General features: G+C 38.3%; 1 protein-coding gene and 1 pseudogene across 1 annotated transcript in view; one reads left to right on the top strand and one right to left on the bottom strand.

Moving 5' to 3' along the window:
- Positions 1 to 23,110, top strand: part of NOL4 (nucleolar protein 4) — a 521,655-nt gene that overhangs the window by 75,961 nt on the left and 422,584 nt on the right. The window lies entirely within an intron of this gene.
- Positions 22,650 to 22,861, bottom strand: LOC100687267 (annotated as a pseudogene).

The raw sequence follows: 23,110 nt of genomic DNA on the forward strand, positions 1-23,110 counted from the left end.
TCTTCCATAGTCCTATTAGTAAAGAAGACCCAAAGCAATTTTATTATGCTTGGAAGACCATCAACTCTCCATCCCCAGGACCCCATTAATCCCCTTGTTTTCTGTCATGGATAATTCTCATGGACTCTAATCAATTGGTCTGCTATATTGGACAACTATATTGCTAAGTAATCAGGTACTGGCAAGTACTGTGTATTGGCTAGACACATGTGGGCCAGAAAGGGGGAAAATAACAGCATGGAGATTCAGGGACCTGCAATACCAGTGAAGATGTTAGGGATTTAATGGCTTACGGAACATTGCCATTTCCTTTGACATAAAGGACAGATTACTGGTCATGTACTCTTCCCAAAGAAGAGACACAGCGCTTGGTGAGTTTTCTTTTGTTTTGTTTGGATCTCAGAGACATATATACTGTGCTTAGGATTACTGCTACAATGAACTTACTGGGTAACTTGCAAAGCTGATGGTTTGGGGCCTAGAGTGAGAGTGGCTCATGTGACCAACAGATCTGATGTTGTGTGTAGTCTCTGTCTAGTCTGAAGAGCAGAGTCAAAGCACAGATGCCTGGGATCCTCAGACAACATCATACAGGCCATACGTTGGGGTCAGAGAACTACTTACCATTTGTAAGAGGAGCTTCTTGCTGGACTGCAGTACAGAGAGAGTTCCTGATCATGGGACATCAAGTTACTGTGTGACTAAGGCTTCTTGTCATAAGCTAGGTATTATCACACCCACCCAGCAAAAAGTTTGAACAGGAGCAGTAGCAATCAGTTCAGTAAATCCAGAGAGAGATCAGCAACTTGAACAAGCGGGTTAGATTCCCATATCTCTTACTTTTGTTGCACTTCCTCCTTTCTCTTTCAAGTTACATCTGTGACCTTACAGATGGGGTAGAGGTTCTCTATCACCAACTAGCAGAGAAGGAAAACCCAAACACGATCAGAAATGGATTGGGTGTGTATGTTGCTGCTGGCTGAAAACGGACTTCCATCACACTGCACTACCCCTCAGGAAAGCATAAGAATCTCTGGGCTTCATGATAATGCCCCCCTAGAGAGTATCCATAGTAGACACTCACTAATCTGGGTGACAGGATGACTTGTCCAGTGGCTCGCAGTCCGCCTCCGTCCATAGCCATTCCAGTGTTTTGTTAATATCATACAGTTGGCATAGCCCAAGTGGTAGGGGTGCAGTATAAGCACAGGCTACAGAGTTGGGCTCCCCTTACTAAAAGTGATCTTGATGCAGCTACTGCTTAATTGCTTAAGCTGCCAAAAGCAGAGACTGACCCCGAACCCTCAGTAAGGCACCATTCCTTGGTAGCCAGTTGATTACTTCAAAATCCTTCAACAGTCAAGGAGCAACGGTTATCCTTTTTAGGTTGAAAGTATGGGTTTGCTTTTACCAGCACCATCATCTGAGAACTTATTAAATGCCTGATTTAATAACATGGGATGCAACAAAACATTATCTTAGACAAAGGGACACATGTCACGATTAATGAGGGTAACAATGAATGGATAACCATAAAACCCACCAGTCATAATATACGCTGTATGACCTGGAAATAGACTAATACAATGATGGAAGTGGTTTATTAAAGATTCCAAAAAGACATTAGTTTGGGGCTAATGTCCTGCAGGGCTGGAGCACTAACCTCCAGGATGTGGTATATATAACGAACCACCAGCCATTACTAAGGCACTGTGTTCCCAACACCGAGCATGCACAGTTCTGAGAACCAAGGTGTGGAGGGAGGCTTGGCCTCTCTTCCGTCTTTCCAGCTACCCACTTATGAAATTTATGCTTTCTGTCTTAGCAACTTTAGGCCCTATTGGAAAAGAATTCTTCTTTCTCTGGCAAAGGAAGACACTTTTATCAGGGGACACAATAAAGATTCTACTGAGCCTAAGGCTGTAACTATCCATGGACCATTTTTGGATCCTTGTGCTAGTGGGTCTTTAGGAAAAGAAAGGAGTTTCCATATTGGTAGAGTACTTGAACCTGATTACTAGGGAGAGGCAGGATTGCTGGGATGACTTTTGAAACCTAGGGAACTCCCTGAAGTGTACCTTGGTTCTTCCAAACCTGGTGGTAAAAGTAAATGGCCAGTGTCAATAACCATGGTTCAATAAAGGTAAAGGAACTAAGGATTCTAATCCCCGGGGAATAAACTTCTGAGTTTTTCCATCAGTCAAGCCATCTAATCTCAAGGGAAATTCCAAACGGGGAATGGAGGGAAAGGACAGCAATATGCTTATAGCATTGGGATCAGTCATAGCAGTTGGGATTCTAGTATGTTCCCCTATCATTGTGTAAGTATTTAGTAGAATTGTAGGCAGCCACCATCTTGAAGACTCTGTGACCAATGGGACTTGATGTAAGGAGCAAGTGAGTTTCTGCAGTGCAAGGAATGGCTGTCCTAGACACCTCTCATGCCTTGCCTCAGACCCTCTCTGCCCATCTTTTTATTCCAGTTGCTGTTGTGATACATCTTCGGCCCAAGTGTAACCTGACTTCACCTTAATTCAACTGAACTCTCTCTCACTTTCTGCGATGGGGTTCTTTGCTGCTACTACTCAGCCGTCTGTGGAATCCACTTAGCTATTCTGATGCTTATACAAACATGCATGTGCAATGGGCAATCTTGAGCCATGGATGCAGGAACTAGCAAAAAATATTTTCTTTGCCCCTTGAGCAGACAATGCTGAGTCTTGTTCTGTAGTTATTTAGAAGGTACCCAACGGGATCCAGCCCCAGGTGCCCACAACAGGAGCAGTTAGATACAATCTCTTGGGCTGCCTTTCCTTCCTCCCTCCTCAGTCACCCTTGTCCCCACTGTACTATTATGCCTTGGGATTGGTTTCCAATATAGCTACCCAAATGCAGCTCTTGCTCAGGCTCAGCACTGGGGAGTGACACTAGCCAGGACAGATGTTTACTAACTTCACTTTTTTCCTCTTTGTGCCCCCTTTATGGAGTGTGAGAGTGGGCATGTATTTTCAGGATTATATTCACTTGTCAGTACTGTGTTCAGATACTTCTACTCTGGCTGCACATTTTATTTTACTCCTCTGGGTTTTGCTTTGCCCTCTATGCTCTGTTTTTCTCCCCTGTCCTAGATATTTTCCCCTTGAGAAGGCTTTCTCCTTTTAACTTCCCCTAATACTGAACTCTGATATCTGTGTAAAAAGAACCACTGGTGAAGGTATATATGAGATGAAATTCTTATGCTTTTCCTTCCTTTTCCACCCCTATAAGTTACTAGAAATTGTGTGGCCATTTGAAAGGGAAAAATTATTTGTGGGATATCCAGAGAATTTTAGGATTTATTAATGTACAATATTCACATAGACTGTAGCAATTCTAATTTAAATAACCAGCTTACCCATGCTGCAGTATGATTACTTAACTTTTAGAGACACAGCCTGATTCTCTATAAATAATCGTGCTGAATTGATTATTCAGGAAGATTTTATTTTATTCTAGAAGGATTTGCATCTGTTCTAAATCAGTGAGTAGCAATTCAAAAGAGCTACTACTTGATTTTCAGTATCAATCAGAATTCAGGAAGCCAAAGCCATACGTTTCACAGAGCTCCTGTACTGATTTACTGATTAATAAGTTAATAGCATTATTTAAATAGTATGGTAGAGTGAGAAAGGCGTATCCCCATTTCCCCTTTAGCTGTATACACATATCTATAGCATGTGTAATGGTGTGTGTGGTGGAATCAATCTCATCCAATTAAGTTTCCCTTCAATAGTATCTTCCAAGTGATGAACACCAGAGTGTATTATAAATGCCTGATAAAATTAATACTGAAAAAATTCTACAAGAATGTAAGTCAAATAGAGTAACTCAAGATCAGATTTGGAGTATAAAATTGAAAATGTATCATAAAATGAGCCCCAGAGAGACAGCTCCAAGAGGAAGGTGAGGAGTGGAAAGATCTTACCTCAGATATGTTTTTGCTAGCAGAATCAGAGATGCAAGCAATATCAGTGGACTTCAAGATATCTCACATAATAGAAAACTTGAGGGATACTCAAGTTTTTCCCAGTATATTAATGTTAAAGCAATATATAAAAGTCTATTTATTAAAACATTTAACATTCTGAAATATTTATAGGATATCAAAAACTGCTCCTTCCAGGTATCTGCTAAATATTAATCTATTTTCCAAAGAGAATGATAACATGGATTAGACTTAAGATATATACTCATGTTTTTAGTTGTTTGTTAGATTTCATTTTCTATCAGATATTTGAAATATCCATTTTTTATCTCCCTCACAGACACACACAAGCACATATATATGCACAGTATTTTATAAATAATAGTTACAGCTTCATATTCATCCAAGTGTTAGATTACTGTTTTCCATGATTTATATATTTAGATAAAGGCAGAGTTTTTATAAGCAGTATAAAAAAGTTAATAAAAATAAATCGAACTTTCCCATCAAAATGTAGGCAAATTTTCTACCACTTAGTAACATCAAAAGATTAAACATTCTCCACTGATCTAAAACAACCCTTTAATTTGTTTTATGAGTGATACTAATTATAAATATCCTATATTATTTGCATATCAAATAATACTTAAAAGATATGTAAGTAATGCCCATTAATGAAAGGTATGGTGTCAATTTGAACATATTTGAAATTTCTGTTAAAATAAAAACTTTTAAAATTTGAGTTTCATAAATGAATAGAGACTTTAAGAGAAAATCTAATATTAGTTGTTTATAGGTCTGGCATGCAGAGGAGTTTGACGTTTCATTGAGAACTTAAAACATAAATTTTCCTCTTTGTGTTCCTAACACCCAACCCACTGCCTGACACAAAGCAGTGTTTAATAAATGCATGTGGAATAAAAGAAAACCTAAGTGTAATAGTCTGTAATCCTCACTATGCCCACTGTTATTTTTGCTTGAGGATAATTATATATTTTTGGAGGTTTTTCCCCCAAATATAAGACTTTTTCCTTGGCTCGGATAGGCAATTCATTGTCTAGAAGCCAATCCTCATGGAACTTGAAAGCACATGGAAAGCCTGAACCAGAAAAAAACAGAGACTGGCTGGAAGCAGCCACTCCTGTGAAAATATTTGTGGAAGAGCATGTGGACGCTCCAAAGGTTGTATCTGGCATCAAATGACTGACTGGTCAGTTCACTGATCAGAGGGAAACAAGTTTGATTTTAAAGCCAAGATGTTGGTATACAAGTAAAAGCCATACAAGAAATAGAAGGAAAAGAAAAAAAGGAAAAAAAGAAGATAAAGAAGGGAGATGGATCAGCAAGAGTAGAAGCAATAGCAGTGAGACAGTGGCAGTAAAGTCCAAAAGTGGGAGGCAAGCCCTAATGGCATTATAGTGCTCACTCCTGTTGTTGCCTGGGGCATCTCCCTGTGCCACAGCGGAGAGGGTGGGCTGAGGAGACACTGTCGGTATGCAGCTGGCTTCCTGTATACCTCAATAGAAAACCTTTAGAAAAAAGGCAAACGAAATTCCATTAATTTGGATTGTCTCAAAGGACATCAATATTCAATGTCCTGCTTAAGGCAACCCAAGAGCTGTCTGTGGCCCATTCACTCTTGCTCGGAGGAGGGTTGATGTTTACAGGGTAGAGCATGGATGGTAGCTGAGCCATGATCAGGTGTTGCATAGAAACTGTCCTAACACGATGATTCAAAAACTACCCCCCCACCCCCAGGTTGCCAGCAAACACATCTGTCTGCACTCAACGCAAACTGAAAAAGCAAACGATTTTATAAACAAATGCTGCCGACGGAGTTGTGTGAGACAAGACATTAGAAGGCTAGGTGTAACTAGTTAAAAACAAAGTAAAAACAAAAGCTGTGAAGTTCCAGAACAATCTTGCAGCTCCCCGCCACACACACCAGAAAGAGGTTAGCCCCTTAAGTAGTTTTTTTTTTTTTTTTTTAATGCTGATGAAATTGGCCTATTTTGGCAAAGCTTGCTAAATTCTAGCCTAGCAGGGGCCAGTGAATCAAGTGCCTGAGGGTGTAAGAAGAATAAGAAAAGGCTGACTGCTGTTATATGTGCAAATATTTCAGGCTTCAACAAAATAAAACCCCTGATGATGGAAAAATTCTACTCTTCGAGAGTTTCATAGGTGTAACCATTTCTGTACTGTTTATGGACTATAAACTCTTACATAAAGGGACATAAAATTGTTAATCCCCTTTATAATTTTGTTCACTTTATTTCTCCATCCCAGACCCCAGAGAGTGGACCTGAGTAAGCTATCCTCCCAGAGAAAGGGCAGAGGAGATTGTTCTGGTAGCGTAATATTGAAAATCCCACATCTTGGGAAGCCATCAGTTCCCAGAAAATCAGGATTTTTCTCACCCTCATTTCTGAATTATGTCCACCCCCTTTCACCTACCTTGTCCAGGAGCTATCTGCAGATTATGTAAGACACCTGATAAGTAAGGACATGCAGTTGATCTAAAAAACCTAAAGAACATAATTTCCAAAAGGAAGGACTGGGTAGCATTTTAGATGATAGAGGGAGGTGGTTCTCAGCCTTGACTGTGCATTAGAATCACCCAGAGACAAAAATTAAGATTTTATTTATTTATTCATGAGACACACACACACACACACACACACACAGGCAGAGGGAGAAGTAGGCTCCATGCAGGGGGCCTGACATGGGACTCGATCCCGGATCTCCAGGATCACACCCCGGGCTGAAGGCAGTGCTAAACCACCTGGGCTGCCCGGAGACTTTTAAAAACTATGAATCCCTGTGTCCCATCAGCAGGAGTCTTGATATCTTTGTTCTGGGATGTGGCCTACATGGTACCCCAGGTGAGTCCAAGGTTAGGAACCACTGACAGGGGGTATTTAAATGTTCTCCCTATTTATTATGTTAAACTTCAACATGAATATATTTTGAGTTCATGAAGAGTGATTCCTGTTGTTGATTAAGGAATATTTAAATTTCACCTTATTTAACATCAACCATCACACAAAATAACATGTAAGAAAGACAACATGAGAGGCACCTGGGTGGCTCAGTGGTTGAGCATCTGCCTTCAGTTCAGGTCATGATCTTGTGGTCCTGGGATCGAGTCCTGCATTGGGCTCCCTGCAGGGAGCTTGCTTCTCCCTCTGCCTATGTCTCTGCCTCTCTCTCTGTGTCTCTCATGGATAAATAAATAAAATCTTTTCTTTTTAAAAAGGAAAGATAACATGAACTAGTTGAACAAACTTCCCATTCTAACTTCAATAAATGAAAACATATCTATTCAGTTAGCAATTCATTACAATTATTTAAATTATGCATTTTCATGATTAAATCTTTTAAGCATATGACTTTTATATTTCACATCTAATAATTACCTTGAGTTTTTGATGGATAGCTTCTGTTCCAGTAGGCTAATTATTCTCTTTAGAATAAAATTTAATCCTGATTTAGCCCACTTATGACTCAATAGTTATTGGGTAGGGTGATATTCATAATATTTAATAACCAGGAAGATATAGGCACTGACCAACTGCCAAGGACATGCTAATTGTCTAAGGAAACCCCATCGGGAAGAATGAACCCCTTAATTGCTGAATCAAAATGCGGTCCTGAGGGTCCTCAATCATATCTAAAAGGGATAGTTTAGTGTATATGTGTGTGTGCTGTGGGGGGGCTTTGACAATATTATTTACCAAACAGAACAAAAGTTTTAATTTAACAATATCATTCTGCCAATTGACATCTGCTGAATTCTGGCCATAATAAAGAGTTCATTAAATCCTATAATTGAAAATGTTTATAATCAGAGAATCTTGCTGAAGCCAATGTAAGAGGATATCAATCCAACCCCTCACTGCTGTGTAAAATTATTTGATAGCTATCATTATATTTTGCAATGGGAAAAGCATGGATTTTGAATTCAGTCAGACTAAGATCCTAATTCCAACTTTGTAACTGACTACTATATAAACTTGGGTAAGGTGAGCTACACTCTCTGAGCTACAGTTTCCATCATTGCTTAGGTTTAATGAAGAGCAAATGGAGGCTAGGATCTTGTTACATACTTTAATAAATGATAACTATATTTATCATGATGGTACAGATTTTTCAACTTCTGTGGAAATAGTTTTAGTTCTCACCTCACTGGTATTTAGCTCTAATTGCTAGAAAGTTACCCCTTTATTATAATTGGTTGTATTTTTGGTTAAAAACATCTGCTTTCTCAATGGAAGGGACATGTATCTCCATCCAACTGACATGAAGATTGACCATGGGACTTGCTTTGGTCAATGAAGTATGAACAGAAGTGCCATGTGTCACTTTCAGAGACCAGCTTGCCACAAGAGTATCAACGTTTCACATAGGGACTTCTCAACTGGCCTTGATACCAGAATGAAGGGCACATAGAGAAATTGACTCACAGTGGACATATACGATATGATATATAATTTCACTGTTTTTTTTAAAACCACTGAGGTTTAGAGTTTTAGGTTACTACTATATAACATCCCACACTCTCCAGTACAAAAATTTATAGAAGTGGGGTACTGCCATAATAAAACACCAACATTTTGTGATTTTGATTGTAGGATCCAATAGTGGGTGGCAAGGAAGTTGTGTTGAGAGACTAGAAAGATGTCAACTCACATTATATAAAGGCACTATTTTTGGTCAAACAATCCACTGATGTAATTTGGAAAGCAGATACTGAAAGAGCTTAAGGCTTTAGGAAAAGGTGAAGGGAAAGAATATTGGTATCCATAATGTGTTCTGTTTGCTATTTGCTGTGTTTACAAGAATCTACAAGGCAGAAATGATCTGTAAAATGAATTTGCCACATTAAATGTAAAGATGAAAGGGAGTATGAAGATGACATAAATTGCTTTGTTAGAAGAGTAAACTTCTTTTCATCTTTAACAGGCAAACCAAAACCATGGGTACAGCTGTCATGCCCTTTGTCAAAATAAATTGATTAAGATAACAGTTATTAGTCCTTTCAGTTGGACTAGATGTCTCAGGGCAAAGAAACTAAAGAATTGGCTCCCCCAGGAACTGCTAAACTTATAATTAAGTCTAGAGCCATGTCTTGAAAAGACTTGTTGGTGCTGCTATTGGCTTGTCGAAGAAAATAAAATAGATTAAAAAGTCTATCTTTGAAAGGATTTTACTGCCAAAGAAACACCAGGAAAAATATCGACGTGACTGAGCCATAAACTAACCTCGGGCCCCAGATCTTTGAGAATAAGGCAGGCTGAGAAAGGTGCTTAATTCTGGGAGATATGGCCAGGGAGGAAAAGGAAGAGGAGCATAATGGACAGCTATGGACAATAGTGCACTGGGGAGCTACTCCTCAAACCCAAACTAAGGTCTAATCAAAGACTATTTCCCACACTTCGAGAATAGAAGAACACCACATCCCAAGATTTCAGAATTACTCTAAACAGAAGACTGCTGTGTGCCTCCCATTTTCCTGCTTTCCTGCTTTCCTGCTTTTCACCCCTGCTGGGTGGCAGGCAGAGTAGGAAGGGGAGAATGGGGCAGCTGACGTGCCTTGTTAGTTACAGGTGTCAGCTTAAATAGAAAGGATACCTAAGTTGTAGTGTATTTATTAAAAGGGATATTTTACAACAATGGAAAAGAACTATTGCTAAACCCAACCATAGGTAACTCTCATGAAAATGATATTCTTGTGGCTAACAAAACCTCGAAACTAGATGCCGTATGATTTAATTTATCTGAAATTTCAAAACTAGGGAAAACTAATGCACAGTGATAGAAATCAAGATGATGATTTCTTCTGGAGGGCTGTTGACTTGGAGAGGAAGCATGGGAGGGTCACCTGGGTGTTGGGAACGTTCTACATATTGATTTGGGTGTGATTACTAAATAGAGATGTATGTACAGTTCATCAAGCTGTATACTTAGTCTGTCCCCACTTTACCATATGTAAGTCATATCTCAAAGTTCTTTTTTAAGCCGTGTACATTTTTCTTGTCCCCTTCTCTCCTAAGTCTCATGTCATTTTGGGCTTTAGCCTTTCTGAACCTCTCTTGTACGTTCTTAAAAACTTTTGATTTTAAGTGAGCTTTTTTTGTGACGTTTCCATGTTCTGTTCTTATCTTCTGAGTATGAGAATTTACCCTAACATTCCTAATGCTGTCTCTCTGGTTCCCTTAAACACATATGCTTATTTTTCTTCCACTGGAGCCAGTTCTTCATGTCAATTTCAGCTTAGAGATTCTCATCCTACTTGAGGTTTAGTGTCTTTTCTCTGTGGTGTTTTGAATTTTGAACTCTGCTTGCCCAAAGCTTTGGTTTTAGTAGATCCACAGCCAGTATTTTTTCTCTACATCACATAAATTCCAATGTGATATTGTAATGTTCTCCAAGAATCTTCCACTTCCCTGTTGATAGTCAATCCAGTCTCATTGTCTTCATTCTTTGCAGTGCTGATAAGGCAATCAAAGGGTAGATCTGGTTCTGGGGCTTGTTCTGATAGGGTATCCTTGTAGGTAGTAGGCTCATGCCCTGGGGAAGCTCTTTGCGGGTGAATAAAAGGGGCTGCAATACTGGGCATCATAGCCAATTTTGCACTGAGCACCATGTGCTTGAATGAACATAATACAGAAATGAGAATCATCTTCGATCACATCTAAAGGCATGACTCTCTGCTGGACAGAAATCTGCATCAGGAATAGTGAAGGTTACCAGAGCAGGAGGCTTTGTCTCAGCCCTAGTATCTGAGGCCAGTTGGAGTCATGATATTCCAACAGGGCAGCAGCAGCGTAACACAGGTCTCTATGCTACCTTTGGTAGGAGAGAAAGCAAGTTAATGGGACCATGTTCTTGGGTAATCAGATCCTGAATGGGGGCATTCCCCTGCTGAAGGTTAGATTTGAGTTTCATTTCTAGGGATGAAGTAAAAGCAAATTGAATTGATCTTTTGAATACAACAAGCAAGAGTCCTGAGGGAATTCTGGACATATATGGAGAATTTTAAGCCAAGGCCATAAAACAGAGAGGCTGCATTTTCCGCTAAACTTTAAATTGAACCATCTCAGTTACTTAAGTGATTTGGGATATATAAGTCTTATTGCAGATACTCTTTTGTTACTTCTCCATCGAATTAGGAACACCACTCTCTTCACAATGAAAATAGTATGGCAGAGTGGTTATAAACCTGTGCTTTGGAAGGAGACAGACCTAAAATCAATCCTCAGTTCTAGCTATTACAAGCTGAGTAATCTTGGATTATCTAATGTCTCAGACTCTTGGTTCCCACAATTATAAAATAATATGACTATATTAAATGAGATAATTTATGTGAAGTGTTGTGATGAACGTCTGGCATATACTAAATATCTAGTGAGTGGTCATTGTTATTCTTACTATTCCATGAAATATCTATTGTATTCATGTTATTTGTTTTTGACTTTCATATGTATATTTTTATCTTGTCACCCTCAAATTTCAACTTACACATAGCATAATAATATTGATAAACCTTTCCAGTTTTCATGGAACACATGTTGGATTTTGGCTTAAAATAGTCTGAAAATTTCGGACATTATGTGATAGAACAAGCTTAATTTTAAAAATTTGAAGTCAGAGAAAATTACTTAGATTTGTTATATTAAAAGCTATTTGATAATAAAAAGAATTGCTCCTAATAAAAAATAAGACTAGTTCACCAAACCGATGTAAATAAAGTGTTTAAAGTGGCAATAAAAATGAGGCAGCTCACTTTCTTAGGAAGTGGTATGCTTTTTATATTTTCTCATATATTTAAACAAATATTCTTAGAAAATTTTGATTTTTTATAATATTATAATATTATAATATTTTGCTCTTTATTTTAGTTTTTTAAAGATTTATTTATTTATTTTAGAGAGAGAGTGGTGGGAGGGACAGGGAGAGGAAGAGAATCTCAAACAGATGCCCCACTGAATGTGGAGTCCGACATTGGGCTTCATCCCACCACCCTGAGATCATGACCTGAGCCAAAATCAAGAGCTGAAAGCTTAACTGACTGAGCCACCCAGGGGCCCCTGAGTAATTTTTTAAAATAAAATATTTGTAAGTAAAAAGAAAAGGAGAATGGTCTCAATTTAGTAGATATTTAACACATTGATAAATGCATAAAGGAAAGAGTTAAAAATGCACAAATTTTGTTTAGTAGGTGAAATTTACAAATATTAAACAAAAACACATAAAAACAATGCATGTAACCAAGTACTAATGATTTATCTTGGCAATTGTTTAAAAATTATAAATGCCACTCTTTTAAAGGATAAACCATATCTGGAAAATGCAATTGTCTTTCTGATTCTGTTAAAAGGGGAAATAACAAACACATACTAAGCCATGATTTAAAAAAAAGTTATTTATTCATGAGAGACACAGAGAGAGGCAGAGACATAGGCAGAGGGAGAAGTAGGCTCCCTGCCTGGACCCTGATGTGGGACTTGATCCCAGGACCCCAGGATCAGGACCTAAGCCAAAGGCAGACACTTAACCACTAAGCCACCCGGATATCCCATAAGCCACGATTTGAATAACATCAGGACCATGTATCTTGTGAAATCTATTTGTAAGTTTACTGAGATTGGATGAGATTTAAGTACCATCTCAAGAACTAAACTCTGAATGAAAAATAAACAATAAAGATAATAATGAATGGCAATGTTTCCAGTTAAGGTATGATGTCTGGTGATACGAGTTTTGTGACCTGTCTTATTTAACAGCTGGATTAATTATGGAGGGAGCAGCCAGCATGTCAATTAAATTTGAAGATGAATCTAAATTGGGAGATGCTACAAATACCACTGAAAACCAAGACGTAATGTTTGAAGTTAAAGGAATTCATGAATAAAACTACCATCAAATAATACTGAAGGACAATAAATCAGTAAAGTGAAGATTTCAACTCTCTTGCTTTTAGTTTCTGATTTTCTGAGGCAAAAGCTAAGTACAGATCTTAAGCATAAAAACAATTTTTGAATGGAAGCTAATTTTTTTCCTTTAAAGGAATGTCACAAATTATTTTATCTTTTAGAGCTCATCACTGTCAAGTGGGTACTTAAAATTATGTTTAGGGGATAAGACAGAGTAGTGAATTTTGCTGTATTTGATTGAGGAGGATACTAATTTGGATCTTTCTGATACATATCCTATAACGGTACACACAAGTCCAAGTCCTTGTTTGCTGTCCAAATAGTTACTCTTAATTCTCCTAAATGTTGAAACTCTGGCTCTGAACTGCACCGGGTTTCTACTAGTTTTATCTTGTTAAGCCAACTCATCTGTCTGAACTTTTGCTTATTTATTACCCAGTCTCTAACTTGCCTGGTACTCAAATTATCTTCCGTCTACCAAACTAGTTGCTGGGCAATTTCTGGACCTCTCATTCTCCAGGCTCTCTCTCATTCTCCAGGAGGCTTTGTGTAGTCTCAGCATCCTAAAAAAAAAATAAAAAAAAATTAAAGTGCTCACTCAAGTGGACTAAGTACTTTGATAGCTTACAACTGCCCTTGAACACATCTACTTGAAAATTCTATTGTTATCTCACCCTTAATGTTTCTAAAGAGAATTCATTTTCTTTCCTATAAAAGAATCCTCTCCTGACTTTTCTTTCAATATCAGTGGTGACGGATTTCACCCAGGCCAATAGGAATGGAAACTCAATTTGTCCTTGACGTTCTCATATTCATGGTCTTCTGTATTCTATTGTTCACCTAGTCTCCTTGAGTCTTCTTTCCAAATTCATATTAATCTTTCTCACTTTCATTCTTCTTGTCCAGGCCCTGTATCATTTATATTTCTATGATTATAATGGCCTTTTTGGAGGGAGTAAAATAAAAATAATAAAAATAGATTTGATGTTCCTATAACAGTAAGCACACATAATTAAGGAAAAAAGATTTGCACCATACCATCCTTGCAAAAAAAAAAATACTCAAATGTTCGATAACAGGAAGAAAACAAAGCAAATGTAACCAGGTCAGTTTAAAACTACATAGATACTACCTCGTTGTCTGTAAGCTGTAACTGGAAGTGTAGATCTGGCTCTTGCATGGTTTTGATTACACATTAGTACACATTCTTGGGAGAAAGCCAACCAGCACTAAAGTTATCACCAAGGAAGAACTGGGTTGGCTCCACATAGACATGGTAAAGACATCATAGTGATGGAAGTCTTAACACCACAGTGTTAATAATTTTGTGATAAATAAATGTATTAAATCAATATATTGTATACTTTAAATTTACACAATGTTATGTAATTGTCAATTATATCTTAGTAAGGCTGGGTGGGGACAGGAGAGGTACAGGCATTGACAGCCTCCCAGGCAACTTGGATGGAGTTGAAAGCAGAAACAGAGAAAGCTATATTTATTTTATTTGCATCATTTACATCAGCCAACATGTACTGAACATTTATAATATGTTGAACAAAATTGCCAAATAATTGTATTCATTTTGTTGTCACAACAACTCCATGACATAGATGTTATTATTAACTCCATTTTCATAGCTGATGGGAGTTGAGGATCTAAGTATGTCCCAAACATGACTCCTTCTGTCTTTCTACATCAGCCCTACCATGGCCTAAGCTCCCATATCTGTCTTTGCAACGTTTTCCTAATCTGTTTTCTGCACCTACTTTTGCCCTTACCAGTCCTTCTCACCAAAGTATCTAGGATGATCTAACAATTTATGTCAGATCACCTTATTCCTCTAATTAAAATCTTTTGGTGATTTCTATTGCAGTTATCATAAACTCTAAAGTCTGAAGTAGTTCGTACAAGACCCTGTATGATCTGGTGCTGTCTTTTTCTCTTCCCACATTACACTGTCACACTTTCCTCCTGTATCACACTGACCTCAGGTTACTTTTTCTAATATCTAAATGCTCCCTCCCTCCTTAGTGATTTTGCCCAAATTATTCCCTTTGCTTCAAGCATTTTTGGCTTGAACTCTTGGCTCATTTCTACTCATCCTTTGGCCCCAGCTTAACCTTTACTTCCTCTGATCATCCTTTTTTGTTTTCTTCTTATAAAATGTCTCCCTTATCTGATTTTTAAGGTCTGATTCTTTGAGATATAATTTAAATACAGTAAAATTCATTCTTGATGAAATATGACAAATGTAAACAGTCATATACCCACCAAAAATTAGATTAGAGAATATTTTGTTTGATTTCAAAATGTTCTTTATGCTCCCTTTGAAAAAAAAAATAAATACAGTATATTCCATTAAAATAAAGTAAAAATTTATAGTCTTCAGATTATGATCCACTTCTGGTTGATTTTTTAAATATTTTGAGCTATGCGTGTAATTTTTTTGCAAATGAATGTTTATATTTTGGGTTTGAATAACTATATAACACCTAAACATGCCTGTTTGGCCAAGTCTTCACTGAACTGTGACCTATATATTGTTTTTTCACAGCCAGAAAACATCAAATCTCAGCTATCCGCCCTGAAGCATCTCTCTTCCAGCCCTCATTTGTCTACCTAAAACTTGATTTTGCCACTTCCTTGCTCAAAAACATTCAGTGAAGTAAATATATTATTCAATAAGCGGTGTTGGCACAATTGGATCTTCATTTGACAAGAAAGTTTAATTCAGACTTTTTATATAAACATGCAGAATTCTAGTTGGATTAATAAATATAAAATATAGAAAACATTAGAAAAATTAAAAGTATTAGAAAATTATAGGAGAATATTTAAAAATTCTTAAAATAGAAAGTACTTTTTTTTAGAAAGTACTTTTTAAGTAAAATATAAAACCCAAAGACAATGAAATAAAAACATTAACAATTTGCATAGTGTAAAAAGAACTAGTTTATAAATGACAAAATAAAAATAAACTGAGAGAATGAAATATTCAAATGAAGTGAAATATTGAGAAAGGTATCTGCAACATATAACAGGAATAGAGTTCCTATACTTCTAAAATAATGGCCTCTTATAAATCAGTAAAAATAAATAAATAAATAAATAAATAAATAAATAAATAAATAAATACCTCTGAGAAAAAATGGGCAAAAGATATACCCTTGTAATTCACAATAAAACAAATATCTAATAAAAATGAAAAGATACATGATATAATAACCAAAGAATTATAAGTTAAAACAGCAATTAAATGCTTTAAATTATCAGATGAACAAAGATTAAAATATTTTATAATGTTTGATTTTAGTAAGTGTTTTAGGGAAGCAAAAATCTTACACATAATTGGAATGCACATCAATATGCCATTTCTGGAAAACTATCTGACAAAATACATCAAAATCTTTAACTATGTTTAGACCATTTGTATTATAAATATGTTTTTAGAAATTTAATATAGGAAAATCATTGAACAAGTGTGAGATTGTATGTTTATTACAGACAAAAAGTTGAAAAGGGCCTAATCATTTGCCCAAAAAAATATTGATTAAATAAATGAAGGTGTTCTGGCGTTTTACTGCATCTGTATCTTTGGGGCAAACCGAAATGCCAGAACACCTGCACCCCAATGTTCACAGCAGCAATGTCCACAATAGCCAAACTGTGGAAGGAGCTTCGGTGTCCATTGATAGATGAATGGATAAAGAAGCTGTGGTCTATGTATACAATGGAATATTACTCAGGCATTAGAAACGAGGAATTCCCACCATTTGATTCCACGTGGAGGGAACTGGAGGGTATTATGCTGAGTGAAGTAAGTCAATTGGAGGAGGACAAACATTATATGGTCTCATTCATTTGGGGAATATAAAAAATAGTGAAAGGGAATAAAGGGGAAAGGAGAGAAAATGAGTGGGAAATATCAGAGAGGGTGACAGCTCATGAGAGACTCCTAACTCTGGGAAATGAACAAAGGGTAGTGGAAAGGGAGGTGGGCAGGGGGTTAGGGTGACTGGGTGATGGGCACTGAGGGGGCACTTGGCGGGATGAGCACTGGGTGTTATGCTATATGTTGGCAAATTGAACTCCAATAAAAAAAATAAAATTAAATTAAAAAAATAATAAAATTTCTCCCCACTTCAAAAAAAATAAATAAATGAAGGTACATCAATTTCAATGAAATAATTAGTAACTGTTAAAATAGGGTAAGAAATATTTATATATCTGGCATAGATCATATACAACATACATACATTTATACATACACACCATCTCATTGAACAAAAAAGCAGAATACAATATGGTATATATATTATGATTGAACTATTTTATATATTATTTGTGTGTGTCCATATCAGTTAGTTATATTTAGCTTTGGGGAGTAGGATTTGAGATGAAAACAAAATTTATATTTAAATAACTTTGGTGTTATTTAATTTCCTTTTATCATGACTGTAGTGATTTTTGTAATATAAATTAAAGTTATCCATATTAATTTTAGAAAAAATTAAAATAGGAAAAATATACCATACAGCGATGATTGCTGTTCCTGTCCTGATGCATTCCCCACTACAATGTTTTTTATGCTAACATATGTGTGTTTATTTTTATTTTTTTCATATGTGTGTTTAGACACACTTGAGATCATATCATATAGATATTTTATAACTGCTGTTATAGGATCTTTTTTTTTTAAGATCTTATGTATTTATTCATGACAGACAGAGAGAGAGAGAGAGAGAGAGAGAGAGAGAGAGACACAGGCAGAGGGAGAAGCAGGCTCCATGCAGGGAACCTGACGTGGAACTCGATCCCAGCTCTCCAGGATCACACCCTGGGCTGAAGGCGGCGCTAATCCACTGAGCCACCGGGGCTGCCTTGTTATAGGATCTCTTATTCATCAACCCATTCATTTGACATTCACCACCCCTTTGAATGGAAACCTCTGGCTCATATTGTGGGGAAGGCATGAAAAAGAAAAGAAAACAATGAGAAGAGAAGAAATCTTTATCCAAATACTTTTAATATACCTAATTTATTCAATCAGCATATTTAGTGAGGGCCTTTTATGTGCCAGGCACCGTTCTAGATGTTACAAGCAGGTAACAGGCAATCTTCTGTTCTTAATGGAAATAGAAATTGTCAAAATCTATTTGACATGTGTTAGTCTCAGAGTGAATAAAGATATGACTGGTCTTTAGATAATCTAACAGACACTTAGCACCCTATGTTAAAATTCTTTAAATGGCTAGGGTTTTTGTTCTCTTGAATTTAAGGTCACAATCATTTAAATTTCTTCCAGTGAACATATGCTTGCAAATCCACACCAGCGGAATTAATGAGTGGAAGATAAATGTGTTCTTTGATGGAAGAGAAGGAATCAACAAAAAAGCACATATAGCCTAGAAACGAATTAAATGATCACTTTTGTCTCAAGCACTGAGAAACAGGATGAAGGCAAGGACCACGGGGAAAAAAATTCAGAAATTAGTATCAGCAATAATACGGTACTATAGATTCTTTCCTGCTCCCTGCTTTGATTTGTCAATTCCCCTCTCCTGTGTTGAGGAATTGGTTTCCCTATAACCACTGCAGGTGCTGACAGGATGGTTAGAACCAAAGATCGTGGTGACCGGGAAGAGGCCACCATCCAGGAACCAGGCAGATCCTGGCAGGAGACTGGGGCCAGGCAATGAGCAAAGTAGGAATGCCAAATTTCAAGGCAGGACCTGAGACATCAAAAAATATAGTAGATAGTCATTGTAGATGGGAACTATGGGATGGGAACAGTGTCTTCAGAACAAAGCAAGAGCTTAGTCATTAGAACAGAGGATAAAGCTAAGGAGACAGTGAATCCCTGGCTTGACTCCTTTTTTATTCTTGTTGACAATCTGATCCCAGAGCTGCAGATGCTGTTTTACTCTGCAAGTGAAGCTTTAACGTACTAAGCTATGAACTAGCTTTGGGAAAAGCCCATGAAACAGGGTTGTCACACCTCTCAATGGTATGAAATCCAAGAACTTGTAGGAAGTTGGACAATTATGGTCCTTATACTCACACCTTTCTAGATCCTCTGAATACTTGGACCAGTTGGACCAAGGACCTTAGCTTTTTGAGCCTTCTTCTCCCCACATTGTAGTGCTGTGGTCCTTTTCCATCCTTTCCACTTTCATTTTTGAGTAAAATGAAAATCACATTGAAAACATCATGATGGTAGAGATCACTCATTATATCTTGGTATTTTGTCAAACAAAAGCTGACAACTGCTTCCCCTCTGAAAAGTTTTAGATGATTTTATATCTGTTTATGGGCTTAGGCTGGGTCAACTAACTAGCTAAACTGGACTTAAGAGAAAAAGCATTTTATCCTCTGCAAATAGAATGTAGAGCACTACCTCTGAAGCCATGGTCTCCATTCTCAGTGTGGGGTGTGCTGGGAAGCCCTGATGCTATGCTGTGTACTACCTGCATGGCTGTGGGTACTGATCTTGCACACCTTCATCATGTTATTGGTCAAACTTAATTTTCTAAAGATCAGAGACTCATATTATTTCATGTTTCCAAACTTTATCCTTGAAAAGGGAAGATTGGTAGTCAATCTCTTTTTCCATTTACTCATTTCATCCTTTGGAATTTCTCAACTGACAATGAAGAACACTGGGTTTGTGATAAGTGGAAGGAGTTTAATTGAGTGTGTTGGTTTTGTGAGCGATGGCTATTTGTAAGTATGCAGAAGCCAAATGCCACCTGGGAAGCAGGCATCCTTTTTCTAGGGCAGTATTTTTAATTATGTCTTTTCACCTGAGCTCCAGGGCAAAAGTTCCATTTTTCTCCCTGCTCATTATTAACAAAACCCACAAGGATAGGGGTTTCTAATTTCATATTTTTAAGTGAATTTAGCATGCAAAGTATTCTGCAATGACATTAGATATGTAGTTAAGATACCACCTAGGCTCTGGAGTTTCTTGGCTTCATACAAATCTTTCCATCCTTCCCGGACTGACTCCCCTCTCTTCACATAGGAATGCTTAACCATACAATCTGCGTGTTCCTGGAAGTGTGTTGGGTGGCTTGTTGTGATTAGTGTTTGTATGCTACATACGTTTGACAGACACATACGGTAACGATTACGGGAACTGTACACATATATCATTTTCTGTGTTTAATTTGTATCGAGTGTGATTTTGTGCAGCTTGCAGACTTGCACACATTTTGAAATTAATTAACCTGAACAAAATTGGATCCATCAGTCTAGGTTCCTTAATAATATCCTGGCTAACAACATTAAATAATACATGAGACGGAGATGGAAGTAGGGGGATTCCAAGGAGAGAGAATGAGGATTCAGGCCTCCTGAGTTTTTAATCCCTGTCCTGCCTGTATTTTCCCCTGTGAACGAGAGTCTTCCATTCTTTGCTTTTGTTTTCCTGGCTGTGGCAGGAGAACAAGAGCAAGCCCAGGCAGTGTTGTAGTGAGAAGGGAATGAATGCCTAAAATGTGCTTTGAGAGCCTCAAGTGAAATGCACTATGCCGCATGTGGAAATTATTATGAGTTCATTCTTCATGCACTTTTAGTCCTGCCCTCTAGGCTCAGACTGCCAGCCAAGGCACCAATTACGGTCGATGGGGCTGTTGGTTCTTGTGATGTGAACACCTGTCCTCCAGCAAATGAACTGAGATAATACATCCCAATTTACTATGTGTGTCATATACCCTACAAATTGAATCTCTAAAATACACTCTGAGTTGAATAATAAATGACACTGGGTTTAAATGACAGGAAATAGACTCAATACAATTGCTTGGGCATCTGTGTCCACCCAAGCCTTTGTCCACCCAGTCTGCTGCTGAAACGCCAAGCCAGACTTCCCTCTGCATTCTCAGAGCTGACTAAGGGGCCATCTGTATGGGGAAAGTCACTGCAGAATTGCTGGCTTCCCTGGGAGAGCCTCGGGCTGATTAATTCAGTCAAGCCAGGGCTTGGCAGACCCAGCCCCACACTGCTCAGCAGATAAGACAAAATTGCAACCGGATACAAGTCCAGGGGCCTTCCAATTCATATTTAAAGAAACATTCATTAGGTAACTGGATGGGCTGCCCCATGCAATTTGTTGCCCTGAAATTTAAAAGAGAGAAATTAAAAGAGAGAAATTAAGAGAAAATTATTGAGTGACAAAGGGAGAGAAGTAAGTAGTCACAGGAGACAGCGCTTGAAGGATAAGTTTTAAAGGGTAGATGAAAGCTGGTGTGAATCTTGGCTCTGCTTCCACTTGCTAGGTGACGTCTGACAAGTTTCCAGCTATGATTTCTCTAAATTGCAGTCTCCTCATCGGTCTCTAAGCTAGAACCATCCCTCACGGGCTCACCGTTGTATCCCTCATGCCTGGCACATTATTTGGCATACACGGGTGCTAAAAATCAACTGGATGAAAGAGGGTTTTCTGGCCTCATTCTTGCTGCTTGTCACAGCTACTGGTGCAACAGCCAGGAGGGGCGGTGGTAGTGTACAGCCCTCTGTGTCCACTCACTCCCGTGCTTTCCTTTGTTCTTTGTGGGAACAAGTTCTGGGTGAGAGACTAAGGTTCTCCAGCATTGGCCTGTTCCGCCTCAGCGCCCGGCCAGGAGGTTAAACATGATGCTTGAACTGGTCTTGTGTAGATGAAGAGTGTTAGTGCACAGCCAGTGCTTCCTATTGAGACACTTTTCACTTATTCATATTTTGATACATTTACGGCATTGAAGTGTTTCTCAGGGCTTCCTTGCAGTGTAATAACATGACCCTCAAATCAATACAGGCCTGTGTACCTCCCGTGGTGGCATTTTATGGAGATACAGAAGTATGTACAATTGTCCTTCCTTTCCTATTTTAATTAGAGGTTAATCAGCTGGAGCTGCTCTGATGCAGGTACTACTGATTTTCCATGGCCATCCCCATTTTGAACATTGTGATCAAAGGGCAGGGTGCACGGGGGAACAAATGCCTGGGAAAATCGAAGCAAGGCAATGAGGACACACAAGGGTACTCGGAATAATATCAGTAGTGTAGCAATAGATCTGTAGTTACAATTCTATTTGCGTTTCATCTGTTGTTCTTCCTCAATCAATAATGCCTATGGAACCTAAAAAGACAATGACTTAGTTGTCTATTTGCAGTTTCTGTGCAACCCCACATAGTGCATTTGTTTTATTTGGTAAGCTCATCACTGATAGCGAGGACTACTGACACACGTGAGTCCAGAGAAAAGTGCCCATCCTGTAACCAATTCCCACCATTGAGTTGGTGCCGAGCAGAAAGCCATGAAAGGAGGCCTCTGTAGACCTGCTTCAGATTTTGCTACAGACCCAAAGGTCTCTCCCTGGGATATGAAGCTGGCAGGGTCTTCCATCTCAGGAAGGCCCCTTGCGAGCATCTGTATAATGCTCCCCTTTCTTGCTTTTCTCTTAATCTGTCTTCCTGTCCTCTTACCTGCTTCCACTCAGCATAAGCCCTAAGGACCTTCTATTTGCAACTTCTAACTTACTCCATCTTTCCCATCGCTGTCTCAACCCGAATTCCCCTCTTCGATCTTTTCTTTTTTTAAGATTTTATTTATTTATTTATGAGAGACATGCAGAGAGATGTCTTTTTTTTTAGCTTTTACTTTTTGTTTTTATTATGCACTACATTAATACACTGCATAACCTTCTAGAAGGGGTAGATGAGCTGTAACCGAGGTATTTTTCATCAAACAGGAAAATGCTTCCTTAATCGATATTCTCCAAACCCTCTGACACATAGTAATGATTAATTCCAGGGACTCACCTATCTCTTTGCATCAAACTCCACTGATATGGATAATAGGCAAGCCTTTTTTCCTTGCCCCTGTTACTGAACCTGTGGATGTGCGCCGTGGCTATGCCAGGGATGACCAAGCACACGGCCATGACGCTGATCCTGGGAGCATATCGAACCACATCACACCACGGTTGGCAGGGCCAAACCCTTCCTTCCCCCACCCCCGGCAGAGAGAGGCAGAGGCATAGGCAAAGGGAGAAGCAGGCTCCCCGCGGGGAGCCTGATGTGGGACCCAATCCCAGGACCCGGGGATCAGGATCTGAGCCAAAGGCAGATGCTCAACCACTGAGCCACCTGGGTGCCCCTATCTTATTCTTTGACTATTTTAGGAGTCTGCACAGGAAATCTCATATAGACCTATTATCTCTTG

Source organism: Canis lupus, chromosome 7 (assembly GCF_011100685.1).
Source record: "Canis lupus familiaris isolate Mischka breed German Shepherd chromosome 7, alternate assembly UU_Cfam_GSD_1.0, whole genome shotgun sequence".
Lineage (NCBI taxonomy): Eukaryota > Metazoa > Chordata > Mammalia > Carnivora > Canidae > Canis > Canis lupus.